This window comes from Mangifera indica, chromosome 2 (genome assembly GCF_011075055.1).
Source record: "Mangifera indica cultivar Alphonso chromosome 2, CATAS_Mindica_2.1, whole genome shotgun sequence".
Lineage (NCBI taxonomy): Eukaryota > Viridiplantae > Streptophyta > Magnoliopsida > Sapindales > Anacardiaceae > Mangifera > Mangifera indica.
In genome coordinates this window covers 8,228,998-8,241,676 of record NC_058138.1, presented here as the reverse complement: position 1 = coordinate 8,241,676, position 12,679 = coordinate 8,228,998, and the positions used below count along the sequence as shown (strand labels likewise).

Here is a 12,679-nt window from a genome sequence, read left to right as displayed (position 1 = left end):
TTCCTCATCACCTTCGGAAGCCAAACAAAAATTCAGTCTGTTCTCTGATGGAGCATCTCAAAGTGGATCCTTTCCTAGTTATCTATCAATTTAAGTAGAAAAGTCATGTGCAACAACAAATTGTTAAAATTTCACATAGAGACTGGCTGACTAGAATCCTCCACATAATTGATTTCACAAGTTGCGAAGGAACTTAAATGTAAGAGATTTTACTTAAATTATGCTCAGATTCCACCAAGAGGATATAAAACACTTAGTTAAGTGCCCAGCTCACATCATATAAATAGCGTGATAAAAATATTACAAAAAATGTAAATATATAAAGCTCCATATTGCATGACAGTGTGATCCATACATACTGGCTCTGATAAAAGAAAAATCCTTATAAAACTTTGTGAAGGTTACCTATGCTTAAATATATGAATTATTCATTAGATAATACATTAGATTCTTACAAACAAGTTCAATCACAAAAGGTCTTCAAAAGTCAAGAAGCACATGTTAGGATTGGAAAGGTCAATTTATCCTTTGTAAGTAAGTAACGTCAATTTACGACAATCCATCGGAAGTCCACAATGACAATTCCGCTATGTAATGGCTAATCAGTATGGTTGACCCAGAGGGGATTAGTCAATTCATTAATGGAGTTGATTTTACAAACAATAAGTTTTTCATATTACCTTCTAAGCTTAAAGATGCCACTTATATCATTAATGATGGTTATCCTAGCTTGATTTGACTTTGAACCTATAAGCTTTGGGACAACCTGCAAATCAAGGTTCAGTTTCAACAAAATCATTCAAAACCGCAAGTATGCTGCATCTTAAAGAACTGTCAACAATGAAAAATCTGAGGCAAGGACTAATTAAAGCTTTCTGCTTTAAATTTACACATCAATTACAGCCAGAAAAGCATTGTTATGGATTCAATTTACAGCTCCAAATAAAATGAAGATACTTACCAAAAGCAAAAGTTTAAGAGAATTCAATAGGGTTGGGATTGGCTTTGCATGAACAATCTCAAAATCACCTGCCACACTCAGATTCTTATATCTCACCTCTATAGTTGGCAACTCGAAACCAACTCTACAAATTTAAAACAAGATAAACCAGTAATTGTTAAACGCATGACAGACAACTACTGCATTCAAGTCTATTCAAACTCAGAAAAAGAAAATATATGACATTACCGATCTTAACATTGAAATATAAAGTAAAACCAATATATACAAAGCAGATTGACACTAGCTTTGTAACTACTTTAATTAATTGGCCTCATTTTAAGTTAATTACATTTACTCAATTAGATGCTGAGTTTATAGAGAAAAGGCAAGCCAACTATTCGACATATCAAAAACTGAGCTTCCAGTAAGAATATAATTAAAGTTAAAAACTTTCCAGCAAGCCAAACTAATTAAAACATAAGTATTTCAGTTAACTTATAAATACTTCAACCAAGTAGATTTCTTCCAAAAGTGAACTACATTTGTTCAACATTTAGTTAATTTTTAGGAAGACCACAATAATAATTTGAGCTTTCAGTAATCATATTGAGTAAAGTTACAAACTTGCCGGGAACCCAGAATAGTTACAACAGAAGTACTTCAATTAAATACATACATTTCAAGAGCTAAAACCTCATAAGACCACCATAAAAAACCAATATTTCAACAAGCACGTTAACAAAGACACAAACTTGGCAACAACCCGGATCACAAAACTCCAAGCTGAGAACATACACAAACACTTACAGCTCAGTTCTTTCTCTGATCTTCCTCAACAACTTCAAATTATCATGCCCAATATGCTTAATAAGCTTCTCGATAAATGCACGCCTCTCAGCCGGACCAAAAATAGTAACATTAATCACCCTCTTCCCCTCACCATCCACAACCTTCCCTTCTCCCTCCACATCGAACAAACACCCTTGAGCCAGTCAAAAGTCTGTCAATCCCTCAATGGCAGCCCATTGCCGAGCAATTTCAACTTCAGAAACGAGCTCCTCATCGTCATCCTTCCCGGTACCTCTTTGACTTGAAGATGTCTTACGCCTCAGAGAAGACGTTATGCTACTTCCGAGCTCAGTCAGGCCGATTCGCACTGACTCTATGTCGTCTGTTCTGACGAACTGCGCCACTTTTTGGGCTTTTTTGCGATAGTTGTAAAGCTGTGAAAGGTTGGTGGTTTGAAACTTTATCCTCTGGCTTCTATTCTTTGAAGTATTTGTAGTGACAACGGTGATGGATAAGGGGAGGATAGAAACTTTTTTTTTTTTTTTAAATAAATTTTTCTAATCTATTTTTGCTTTCAAAATTACAAGTGGTTGGGATGAATTACAAATTTTAAAAATATATCATTTAATAGCTTAACAAATGACAATGTCACTTTCAATGAATGAACTGAACAAAATATAATATTTTAAAGATAATTAAAATTTATATGTTTTTAAAGGTTTTAATGATAAATTTTTAAACTAATAAGATATATTAGTAATTTTATATTTATATGAAGTGTTAATGGCAGATTCGTAATTTCAATAAAAGAGTAAAATAATCCTTTCTAAAAAAATCAGACATAATTTATTAATAGAATTGGATTATGGGAGAAAATTTGGCTTTCTAAAACTTCATGGATAGGAAATTGCCATAAATTTGTTAATGGGCAAACCTACCACCATGTGAAAGAAAATGAAAGAAGATAGCACTTAATTTTGGGTAAGTGCTTTCCTGGTAGAGCCATCCAATAATAATTCAAGCACATTTTTTTTTTTAGTAAACCTTTCATATGATAATCCAAAAACTTTCTAAAATTTTCTCAGTAGGAACATCGACCAAAGTTAGCCATCTCCGTCGTATTGGCTCTCATTGCTGGCTTATCTCCTCGTGTCGATTTGTTCCCACCCACCGATGACAGGTATTTCCTCTAATGAAGATGAAATCGTCTCAAACAGAGACGTCATCTTTGTCAAAGTGTCTTTGTCTAAGGTCTTAGATGAAGACGAGGTCTTTATCTAAGACCGTCTTCATCTCTGATGAAGATGAAATCGTTTTTTTTCAAGACAAAGGCATTCTTATGAAGACGATTTCATCTTCATCAAAGTTAATGGCTTTGATCAGTGGGTAGGAAAAAGTTTGAACCGGCCGGACCGTGAACTAGAACTGTAGACTAGTACTATAGAAGAAGGAACCGTTTTAACCTTAGAATCAGATTGGACCACGGTCGAATGTCGGTTCTCACCTGAACCATGGTCTAACTCAGTTTATGTTGTTTTCGGTTCAAGGTTTTACATATAAAATAACATTTTTATTCGTTTCTACTTTCTTCTGCTTTCTTCTTCTTTGTTGTGCACGCAACAGAAAAGCAGCTCCTGCAGGCGACGACATGTCCAACTTCTCTCCAATGATTCAGCTCTTTTCGACAACGGTTTAAACGTTTGCCAACGACGACAACAATGATGTCCCGGGGTGTTGGATTCAATCACAGGCTCATAAGACAAGAATATCTAGGGCTATATTTGGAACCTTTCATGACAACTTCTTAGGCTCTAACGGCGGCTGACGACGATAAGTTCTTGTTGCTGCTATGACCAACGATTATACATCAACAACAACGACGGTATACTGGTCTTTTGTAAGGCGTTGTGAACTGTTTGTTTATATTTGGAAATTTGTTTGAAGTTCAAAGTTCTTTGCGTTTGCCATGATTATTAGTATTAAGCTTCTTACTCGTTTTTATTACTATTACTATTTGTTGGAAGCGAGTGATTTTATTACACTATGCAGGGACTATTTATCGTCAACAACAACGATGACACAGTGTTGCTTTTGTTTGAAACAAGTGAACCAAATTTATTACTATTTGTTTGAACTTCAACCAGTAACACTATTTGTTTATCATATTAAGCTTGATTATTACTATGTGCAAGGATCAGCCAGCAACCAAGAAACTTCTATTACATAATTTACTTAAATTAGTATTTGATACTCAGCTAGCAACACTATTTATAATTATGTAAGCACAATTTTATAAACTATATATAAACTGTATATACTGTTTGAAGCAAGGAATGCAAAAATGTTCAAACAATATTTGAATTAAGCCTGCTTGTGCTTTGTAAACGGTTTGTTGAAATTAAAAGGTTTGTTTTATATACTATTTGTTTTGACTCTGAAGCATATTGTATAGTGTTTTTTAAAATTTTTTCTTCTGATAATGTGGTCAAATAGTATATAGTAAATCAACATTGTGATATTTTAAATTTTAAATTAATAGGTTTTAACTTTTGGTGCTTGTCAATTTGTGTTATGATTTTTGGTGTTTAATAATAGGTCAATTTGTTATTGTTAATTTGTAATTAACTTATTGTTTTTGTCAATTCAATATGTTATTGTTAATTTTTAATTGACTTATTGTTAATTTGTAATTTTATTACGTATTTGTATTAGCTGTCTAAACTGAATGTATTTCATTCGTAATGTGATTAGTTTCCAAGAATTTGAAAATTGACTATCAAGCTTCTGTAATACCCTCTATCTATAATAAATCAATGTATGACAATTTTATTCCGTTAAGCCAACTTAATGATCAAATTATGAATATTATTGTTTATAACAAATGTATGGCTATGTATGTTAAAATTATAAAAGTTTTTTATTTTTAACGCTTAGTATATATTTAATGAATATATATATATATATATATATTAATTGGTATTCTGATTTTATTATTATTTTTATATGCAACAGTTAGGTAAAGTGGAAGTATGTTATTATCTGGATCTAGGGTTTCTTCAACACTATATCAAGTGAAAGGTGATATTGCTTGGACACATGTTTCTGAGAGTGTAGATGAGAATGGAAGAAAGATGTTAAATTGTTTATATAGTGGTAAGACAACTAGAGAGGGTGGTATATATAGAATGAAACAACATTTGGCTGGGAAAAAAAGAGATGTTGGTCCATGCACTAAAGTTCCTCATGATATTAGATGTCAAATGGTGAATGCATTAGATGAGATTGCAACAAAAAATAAAGAAAGACAAGAATTTCGTGGGCATGCAACTCCGTTTGGTGCTAGTGCAACTATACCTTCATTTGAGGGTGATATTGTAGTTGAAGAATTTGAAAGGTTGTCTCCTCTTATGAACATGCCTAAAGGCAATACTGGTACCAGATCTTCTAGAAAACAAATTAGACTTACAAATGATTCAAAAAGAAAAAGACTGATTGGGGTTGGTGATTTTTTTGCTCTAAGGACTACTAGTGGGGCTCAACCTTCAATAAAGAGTGTTTTGGTTAGAAAAGAAGCCAAATGGAGAGCCGACATGGCTGTTGTGAGGTTCTTATATGATGCTTGCATCTCTCTTAATGCATTAAATTCTATTTATTTCCGACGTATGCTAGATGTCATAATTGCAATTAGGTCTGAATATAAGCAATCGACATATTATGAAGCATGAGTGAATTTGTTGAATGATTCAAAGAAGGAAGTGAAATTACTTGTTGATAGTTACAAAAAAAATTGGGAAGATGTTGGTTGTACACTAATGGCTGATGGTTGGACAAACATTTCTAGTAGGTCGCTGATAAATTTTCTAGTGTATTGTCCAAAAGGGATTTGTTTTATTAAATCAGTGGATGCATCTGATGTTGTAAAGAGGGCAAACACATTATTTCGATTATTTGAGAAAAAGTATTATGGGTTGGGCCTAAGAGCATTGTCCATTATGTGACTGATAATGTAGCTAATTATAAAGCAATTGGAGGATTATTGTGTGAAAAATATAAAAATATTACTTGGTAACCTTGTGCAACAGATTGTATTAATTTTGATTTTGAAATATATTGGTGAAATGGATCACATTGTTAGAATTTTCAAATGTGCATCTCTTATAACAAAGTTTATTTATAATCATTCATTATTAATAGCTTGGTTGAGGAAAAGAGAAGGATGGAGAGAAATTATATGGCTTGGTGCAATCTGATTTGCTACAACTTTCATCGTATTACAAAGCCTTTTTGAGCATAAGTATGACTTGCAAGCAATGGTCACTGATAGATTTTTTATTGATTCCAGATATGCAGAGAGTAATCAAGGCAAAGAGGTTGTGACCATAATTATGAATAATGATTTTTGGAATGAAATGGGTATAATTGTAAAAGTTGTGGGTCTTCTACTGCGTTTGTTTTGTATTGTAGACTCATATGAGAGACCTTTATTAGGATATGTCTATAATGGAATGTATAGAGCTAGGTAGGGGGTAAAGAAGTTGTTCAAGAATTAAAAAAAAATTATACAAGCCTTATACTTAAATAATCAAGTTGAGGTGGGATAGGACATTGCGTCGAGGTATTCATGCAGCTGCATATTACTTGAATCCTGCCTTTCAGTATGATCATGAATCTTTTTGCACAAAACCAAAGGTATTGCGAGGTTTCCTAGATGTTGTTAAGAGTAAAACATATATGCTTAATGTTAGTACGGCAAAGTTAGTGGAAGAGAGTCCAATGTTTCGCGATTATGAGGGCAGTTTCTCATGTCGGCTTGCTATTGAGACGTGCAAAAGCACGCAACCTGGTATGAATTTATGCGTTTTTTATGTCTCAATTCTTTTTCTAATTTATAAAATTCTATTACATAAGTATTTACATGTTATTTTGTATTAGATGAATGGTGGAGAATATATGGATACAATACTCCTAATTTACAAAAGCTTGCAATTAAAATTCTCAATCAAACTTCAACATCTTCAGGCTGTAAGCGTAATTGGAGTGTTTTTGAACGCATCAACATGTAAATGATCTTGTTTTCATTTATTATAACTTACGGTTGCAAAATAGGTAACACAATTGTTATTTATGCATCATTATATTTTTTAATATTTTTATTACGAGTATTTTATCACGTTGATTGATTATTTACAATATGATTTTACCCTGCTTAATAGCTGTATTGGTATATTAAGTTGATTGGTATATTGCTCTTTAATGTTTTAATTCTTTACTTCTTCTCATTTTGACTATTTAGGTTATGTTACAAGAAATCAAATTTTGATTCAACTGATTATGAAAGTATCAATAAAACTGACTTCTGGATAGTGGACAAGGAAGAGGAGTTTAGTGAACTTAATGCAGATGAATTGAATCAAATGCTTTATGGAGAGGGATATATTCCCATCAATAATAATCCAACAATTTATGATTTTTTCCATAATTTTTTAGGTAAAAACTTTTTTTTGGTACTTATACAAATATTTACATACTTTCATAAACGATTGATTTTTAAGGTGAAAAAAATAAAAAAATTCAACTATAAATTTTGTAAATAATGCTATTGAAGATGATGTTGTAGAAGCTAAACAAATTATGGAAGGTACAACAGGAGCGATGACATGACCTTTTACCATTAGCGATGATGAAGAATGATTAATTACTTATTTATTAAACTTTATGTTAGACAAATTATATTTTTTATATGTTTTGTTAAATGTTGAATTGAATATTATTTGTTCAATAATTTTTGTGTTGATTGGTTGGTATTATATTTTATTTAATGCATATATTAGATTTATATTTTGTTTGGGTATTCAATAATTCATATGTTTGTTGAATTGATTTTTTTAATACATATGTTTTGTTTTGATACAAAGTTAATAATTATTACTTATTAAATTAATGTCTAATAATACATATATTTTGTGAATTATGAAAAGCATGCATAACATAAAATTTAGTATATAAAACACATGTAATTAAATATAAATTTTTTAAAGTTATTATATACAACTAGAATTTCGGTCGAACTGGCAGTCCAACGGTCTGACCAAAATCAGTATTTAAAATGATTTTTACTTCGATCTGGTTTTAAAAACCTTGCTTGAAAGAACATAATTCACTAATTGACTTTTTTTTTTTTCATCTCATCTTTTTAAATGTAACAATAAGTTAGATTAAATAAATTATTATAATGAATTTGAATTTTGAATATAACTAACAAAATTATTACAAGGGATATTGAAAATTTTCCCAAAAAATCAACCTCATATACAAAATTATCATGCATAAATGCTTAAACTTTTTTACCACAAATTGAACAGCTGCTGTTGGTGGTACTGTTCACATGTGAATTTTGACCTCAATACTGTTTAATTACACAAAAACTTTTGCATTGCTGTCATATCATGTGAAAATCTTTTTTTTGTCCGTGCAAAAATATTAATAATGAACTCAAATCCTAGATTATTGATTGTTGATAGTTATATTTTGGGTTTGCTCAGTGATAATAAAAGTTTTTAGTTGGAAACTCAAATTCTAAATTTTGTATCTGTGGAAGAACAAGTTGGTGATCCTATCAACCTATTTTTACCCAAAGTTGAAGATAGGGTAATTTATGTGTTATACTATTTTTGTGATATAAATGTTTAATATCCAAAAAGTGTGATAGATTTATATAAACAGGCTCATTTAAAGGTAAAAATTTCAATATCTCTTATAACAATCATCTTTCATAATAAATTTGAATTTTGAATATAACCAATAAGATTATAACAATCATCTATTGTCTTTTAAAAAATGAATATCTTCTTGGAGAAAAGGGAGGAGTAGCATTAAGCATAAGAACATACACTATATTTATGATTTGATAATTTTCATCTTCGATAATTTTCATCATAAATTGTCTTTCATTAATAAGTCTTCGTTCTTTGGTAATAAGTCATCATAAATTGTCTTTCATTAATAAGACTTCGGTAATAAGTCTTTCATTAATTCCAGCAATTCTCTTCAAGATTCTCATCGTTCTTTGAATACTTTATTGTGCATTCCATACACATACTCATCTGCACAATTTCATCGTAAGTTAGGTGTTAAAACTTTCTTATACATCCCATACACATACTTTATCCTATAGGTTATAACACGTAAAAAAATTATCTTGTGTCCAACTCTATTTATATTTATTCTATATTATTGTAGTAGATATCAAGATTTAATATCATATCTTTAATACTGCTATCATATCTTACCTTATGCAAAAATTTCATATACCTCTTTGGTAGATGAATCAAAATGCTTACTTTTTATTTTATTTTTAAATATCTAAAAATATGTTAGATATGTTATTTAAAGTCTAATTATGAATCCGAAAACAAAGAAAATGATATTTTAGCCTATTGATTTTTCACCAAATTTTAGAAATGAATAAATAGACAAATTTACAATCTGGAAGACATATTACACGGCTAGCTTGATAGTTTGTATTATAGAGTTATGTTTATATTGTATTAATTCGAGTTTTGAGTTAAAGAATTTTATTCTTAACTTCATTTAAATTAAAATTGTATCAAAATATTTTAACTTTAATCTAACCTAAACCTAATTTAGGTTGACCAGACATAACCAGGATTGGCAAAAAATTGTTTACTATTTTCATCTTTGCAAGTGTTTTTTTTAGCATTTTAATTCTTTATTTGATTATCCTAACCTACTATTTACAAAACATATAATATAACACTTTGTCTTTTTATAAATGGTCTAAAAAATTACATAACAAGATCTTTTAAACACGTCAATAATCTTAGTAATTAAATCTCATTTTCACTACCAAAAAATAAAATAAAATTTTTGAAAAAAATCAAGAATAATCGGAGTAATTACTACTATATGGAGATATAACCATATGTAATATGTTAAGATTTCAATTGTTGTAATTAATATTTGTCCTTCAACATCTTTTTAATTTGTCCATATCAAATTATACTATTGTAATATTTTTTTAAATATTCAGGTCAATTCAAATAATTTTTGTGTCAACCCTAACATGATTTGATTTAGTTTTGATGTGTTTGGGATTGACTCAAGTTAAATTTCTTGTTAAAAAATTAACTTTAAACTTTTTTTTTTTATCATATTGAGTTAATATGTCGTATTGAAAATTGTTAGCGCCAATAATGACAAATACACATTAAAGCACAAAAAAATACTTCAGCCTCAACCCTTTATCATTAGTTTTTCAATAAAACTATATGTACATAATTTTAAATATGTAATTAAATATATAGATGATGTGTCATTATATAATTGAGTGATTTTTAATTAAGAATAAGATAATACTTTATTATATGATAATATATTATCAATATATTTAATTATATACTCAAACGTATGTGTGATGGACGCATTGTAGGAGCATTGAGCCATCAAAGAGATTCGTTGTACATTTCAGTTAGGCCAATTATGAGAAGTAGAGCTAAGAAGATGCAACAAGCCTTAGTTGGGCTCGTGGAGGACTCAAAGACTAAAACCAGCTCACTCAAAGATGATTGGATGCTTGAAGAAGCCAACAGAGAGGTCAACTTGATTCAGGCCTAAGCCTATGCGCAGACAGACTTTAAATAGTCATAACTTTTGAACCGGGAGGAGTTATGGGGCCTATAATATATCAACTATAGCTCGTTTTGAGCTCTATAATAACAACCCACTTTGTCGGTTGCGCCCAATTTGGAGGCCCAAATAAAAACCATTTCAATGTGTATTATGTAGTCTTTGTTTTATCAAATTTAGGATTTTCAGTTTTTATGATTTTGATCTTGTTTGTGACCGAGCTAGACTTTATTGAGCCCAATTGATATATTTTCTTTTAATTTAACTAGTGTTTTGGGTAGTTAATTAGGTAATGGGCTTAGAAAATTTGAAAGTCCATTGGGTCATGGGTAGTTTAAGGTTAAATTGACATTGTACTATAAAAACTGAACTTTTCATGATGAATAAATCTTTTGGCAATAGATTGCTTACTGTTGAATTTACAATCTTTGAACTTATCAAGATTCATCTTGTGGTATTCACCATTAATGATACCAAGGTTCGTTCGATTTCATATCGATTCAAGTTAAGGTTTAATTACATGACGAAACCAATTCAATTATGGGGAAATATCTTCTTGAGTGTTGGATCTTGCGTCAAATCGTCAAGGTGTGCATCAATAGACACATAACATTGATCTTAGTATTTGGTTTTAAATTAGCAGGAATAAAGAGCAAATATGAGATAATTGTAAAATTATTTGTTTACATAGGTAAATATGCATCGCAAAATGTAGAAAGCTTACATTAGAAAGCACCACATACACTAATGGACACGGACCAATATATCACGACGTTTCGAGGACTATTTGTGAATTCACATAGTAGTTCACTTTGAATTTCTGTTTAAACAGTTAATTCAAAGTTCCATTCAGTAATTTTATTTTCTTTCTAATAGATACAGTGGTCTAATTCATTGACACGTACGATACTTTACATGTACTTTTAAAGATGATTCTTAAGCTATAAAATCAAAATTTAGGAGGTAAAAGTCAGTTTATTGGTCAAACCTAGTCTTCCTTTAAATTTAACACCAAAGACTACGGTTATAAATAAGACGAACTGCTTGCGAGTGTTTTACAATATGGTTCCTCTTGAATTAAGCTCAAATTTGAGTTGTTTGACTCTTGAGTTAAATTCAAGTTTGATTTAATTGATTTTGTGAGCTTATAAACTTATAGTACAGTTCGAATAAAATAGATAAACTTTTAAAAGTTTCAAATATTATAATTATATATTTAAATCATATTTCTTACTTTTCAATAAAGATATAATTGATAAATGTATAAGTTATGAAATTTAAATTTAATTATTTTTTAAAATTAAGGAGATAAAATTAATTTGTTGGGTTAAGCTTAAGTCAGTCGTTATTGTCTTAAGCTTGAACTCAAACTCTATAAATATATTATCGAGTTGAGGGCTTGCTCAGCTTGATTCAATTCAGCTCAATGACACTCTTACCACAAAATTATGTGGTAGTTTATCTTCAGTTACACCCTTACCACAAAATTATGGTAGTTTATGATCTTTGAGCGGTATAATGGTCAGATTTTGATGTTTCAAGGGTGTACTTGTTTAAAAACCTAGGAGAAAATAACCACTTTTTGAAGGAAATTTTAGGGGGAAATTTGTGAAATTTTCAAATTGAGAGGGTAAAATGTGATCAAAGTTTTGTATTTTAAATTTTTTGTTAAATAACAATTTTACCCCTAATCCTAACAAAATTTTTAATAGAAATTTGTTTATGAGTGGGTGTTTAAACTTTTTAAAGTTAGAGGGTAAGACTTTAGAAGTTCACTATATCTTAAGTGGAAACAAGTCTTTTAGACTATTATTATTAGTATTTTAATTTTATCAGTTTGATATTTTTTAACAATCAAATGTCTTACCCATTTTATAATTAATTTAACGAATTATAACAAGAGGATTATATTCTAATTAAACTTATTTGAGTTTAAAATGAGTTCAGTTTAAATAAGTTTGAGTTTAAATTCGAGTATAAGGGAAAAACTGAACACAGTTCTTAAATTAGGAACATTTTTTGGGTCGATTGTTTATTAATGAGAGCACCAACTAATATTTTTTTCTTTAGATTTGGCAATAATTCAGGGAGGATCGTTCTTGTGATTTGATAACAAGTGATCAGGGAGGACTATTCTTGCGAAACTCATAACAACTCAAGGAGGATGATTTGAGGAGTGATCACATTTAAATTAATAGAAATTTCTATTTTATAGACTCTCTAATCCAATTGAAAATTTTTAAATAGAAAGACTTATAATTGAATATACCTTCATTATGCTTTTTATTTATTTGAACAGTA

The 12,679-nt window shown here is 29.8% G+C and overlaps 1 pseudogene; it reads right to left on the bottom strand.

The window, feature by feature from the left end:
* LOC123209092 overlaps positions 1 to 12,679 on the bottom strand; it is an 81,885-nt pseudogene that overhangs the window by 44,960 nt on the left and 24,246 nt on the right.